This window comes from Pinus tabuliformis, chromosome J (genome assembly GCF_031772625.1).
Source record: "Pinus tabuliformis cultivar Carrire ecotype Pingquan chromosome J, CPIR1, whole genome shotgun sequence".
Taxonomy (NCBI): Eukaryota; Viridiplantae; Streptophyta; class Pinopsida; order Pinales; family Pinaceae; genus Pinus; species Pinus tabuliformis.
Genome location: NC_142295.1, coordinates 768,504,225 through 768,507,775, shown reverse-complemented (window position 1 = coordinate 768,507,775; position 3,551 = coordinate 768,504,225). Strand labels below are relative to the sequence as shown.

Sequence of the window (3,551 nt, the reverse complement as noted above, 5' to 3'; positions counted from 1 at the left end):
GTTGATATGTGTGATTGATGTTTCAATGTGCGCATGCGATTGTTTTTAATTCTGCAAATTGATGATCAATGGTAGAGGAGGTTATGTATTATGCATGCATTCCACAAATAGTGTATAATCAGAATAGTCTTTGTGAATAAGTGTTATATTATTCAAAATTTCTACATGAAATGTTTTCAAAATTTAAAGTCTACTCATAGCCAACCAAAAGTAGTTTGGGTCAAACTGAACAAACATAACTAACATAATAGTGTAAAAACCTGGGCAATGTACTTAGATTAACCCAAACTATATTGAAGTCAGTTATCATGAAAAATGTAAAGTATGATCATTACTGTAAATAAATATATTCTCGCTCGAACATTGGTGTTGGACGAAATCCTTAACTTGAATTAGTAAAGTCCTTCCAAATTCTTAAATTGGTAATTTATGGATACTATATCTCTTCATATAAAATATTTTACACTTATTGACATTATATAATTAACATATAATAATTTTTATAAAATTTATTTTATTTTTTATTTTACACTTATTGACATTATATAAATAATATATAATTTTTTTTATAAAATTTATTTTATTTACCTTATTATCAATTTAATGAGTTTTCTAATTTAGAAATGTGAGATATTATGTATTGGCCAATAAGAGCATACAATTATAAAAGCACTTAAGGTTGTTATCCAAGGGATTTTTCCCATTTTATGTTTTGTTGTGACCAACAGGCATTCCAAAAATTTACCCAAAACAACGAATAATTTTTTTTTTACGCTTATCAAAGTCGGCAACTCATAAATTGACAATTGAATAGTGCCAAGGTTAATAACTATACATTGATTTGGTAATAAAGCTTTAAAGAATATATGCGCTCAGGTTAGTACTATGAAGGATAAGTTTATTAATTTTTCTTAGGTCAGCGAGCGATTAATTTATGCCAGCTGCTCAAATTCTTCCGTCATCTGCACGTCATCTATTGCCTCGGCCATTGTTGCTCTGGCTCCCTCATCCAACGGTTTTAGTGGATTGATACGATTATGAGTAACCACCCTGTGGTGTCCTGCCTTCGTCGCTCATTTGCATGGTGTGTCTCTGAGAGGTTTTCACTCTGCAGAACCCTAGGGTTACTACCATGGAAATTGTTTGGCTGTGAGCTGTATGATTATCGAGGTGTTACCACCTGCATTCTGCTACCGTTGGTGACTGCAGTAGGAATATTGCTTGTGTTTTCAGGGTTCATTTGTGCACAGAGCAGGTAACTCTGCTTCACCGTAGTTATCAGTCTTTCTTTGTCTATTTTGAAAACACAAGGTTGCAGGTGATTTACCCTTATGCTTTTGCTCTTGTTTGCAGGTTTCTGGAATAAAAAATTGTCTAGGTTTTCTACAGAAACGCTCACCTGCCGGTCTTTCTTTGTTTATTTTGAAAACAAAAGATTGCAGGGGATTTACCCTTATGCTTTCGTTATTATCTGCAGGTTTCTGGACTCAACAATCGTCTGGGTTTTCTACAGAAATGCTCACCTGCTGGTCTTTCTTTGTTTATTTTGAAAACACAAGGTTGCAGGTGATTTACCCTTATGCTTTCATTCTTGTCTACAGGTTTCTGGAATCAACAATCGTCTGAGTTTTTCTGCCGAAACGCTCACCTGTTGTTTCCTGCCGAAACGCTCACTTTGGTTTCCACAGGTAACGCCTTCCTCTGTTCTTAAGGAATTTTAGAGCGAGCTTTCTTCTAAAGCACTGGCCATCCTGAGGTTTCTGCTAAACCCTTTTTGTTTTAGGCCAGCTGCAGGTGTTTCCGTGGCCATCTGGCATCAACAAATGCACCCGCCGCAGGAACGCTCCGCACCATTTGCACTTGGTGTTAGTTCATGCAACCCAGAAAATTGTTTTGCTTCGGCGTTAAGCAGGTTCTCGGATTAAACTTAACTATTAAGGGTTAGTCTTTTGGCTTCCTGAAAGATTGTTTTTTATGAGAAAGGTTTTGTATTTGCAATGTCTCACCAGGCTTTTCTATTTAGTAACAATGGGTTTATTATTTTTGAATAACCCTAACTATTAATTGAGCGTTGCCATAGCGGCGGCCTGAGATTTGTTTTTCGGCTCTATTTTATCTTTAAGTTAAAAGTCAAACTGTTAATCCAATGACAATTAATACCATGGTAGTATTATGTAGTTACTTGAATCGCATCAATGTTCATTTTCATGTTTTCTCTCTGTCGAGATATATATAAATTTTATTCTTTAACTATTATCGTACTCAACTCAAAACTGCTCCCTTAGCTGTCCCACAGGCCTCGGCCGAAGGAGTAAATTTGGGTGAGAACCCTGTTTTTAACCCCAACTGGTACCAGCATGCAATTGTCGGGTTTTCTGCTGGGCAAGGTTTCCAATTTTTATAATGGTTTCACGATAACATGTTGTTTTTTTGATATATAGATTGGTTAATGGCAAGAAATTACAACCCGACATTCCTAAAATAAATGGGCTAGTGCATACTTTCACTTACAATCTAATTCATTTGCCACCCATCTTTAAGTTCTGGGTAAATTACTGTATATGTTTTTGCTTTAGTTTTTCATTGCTACACATAGAAATGGATTGATTACACAAGTTAGAAATGGATTGATTTACACAGGTTCTTTAATAGTTTAATCTCACTATTACTTGTTGGGTTATTATTAATGTCTCTCAAAAGAACTGCTATTTCTCCTATAATAAATTCTTTAATTTCTTAAATAAATTCCATATTTCTTTTACAGTGTTACACCACAGGTTTATCAGCATATTCATTTTCATATTGTTCTCCCACAATTTAACCAAAAAACAATACATGTTTAGTAACAAATTTTTCCAGTCTCAGGCAAGCATATTAATTTCATAGGTTATCCTTTATCGACTCAACCGAGAAATGCCATTTTGGTATTTTCCACAGTGCCTTAAGAAACACTTCTTAATAACAATTGTTTCCTAGGCAATTTCAAACAAACAAAAGACAACTGAGCATTTAGTACTTATCTGTTAAGATAAAGTTCCCAAATTTACGGATAGGGTCTCTGCACCCAACCTACAAAGAAATGGAAATTAAGTTCAAAACCTTCCCATGTTTCTTCTCTTCCCCAGAACAACCCAAAACCAACCCAGAAAAATGACAGAAAACTGAAAGAACATCGAGTTTCAAAAAAAAATCGCAAAACCGTTTCTACAACGAATTTGTAACGACTTTGATCGAACGATTGAAATTTTTGAAATCATCTAACATATAATTGTGTGGCGCACAAGGATAACAAGTGGACAAAGAGAAGAGTTGATTTCATAGAGAAACACCTTACAGCGTAATTAGAAATCACGTGAACCTATTTCTTTAATTATTTATACGTGATCACAATTTTAAATCATCTAATTACATATCAAACCATAGAACTTTCAAAATACGTTGAATAAATGCTTGCTTTTGCCTTTTGTTAAAAATAATATGACTCAATAAAATATGACAAATAAGTATGCAACACATATATACAAAACTTAGGTGAACAACTTTAACTAATA

At 34.1% G+C, this 3,551-nt stretch overlaps 1 long non-coding RNA gene across 4 annotated transcripts; it reads left to right on the top strand.

Annotated features, from left to right (window-relative positions):
- Positions 1-945: 945 nt before the first annotated feature.
- On the top strand, positions 946-2,029 carry LOC149228984 (uncharacterized). 4 transcript variants are annotated; one of them, XR_016247262.1, is made up of 4 exons: positions 946-1,255; positions 1,354-1,477; positions 1,602-1,688; positions 1,789-2,029. It is a non-coding gene; the product is annotated as an uncharacterized LOC149228984 (long non-coding RNA). The 4 variants fall into 4 exon arrangements; XR_016247265.1 differs by having other exon boundaries at positions 950-1,255; positions 1,354-1,378; positions 1,784-2,029; XR_016247264.1 differs by having other exon boundaries at positions 950-1,255; positions 1,354-1,378; positions 1,478-1,688; positions 1,784-2,029.
- Positions 2,030-3,551: the final 1,522 nt, after the last annotated feature.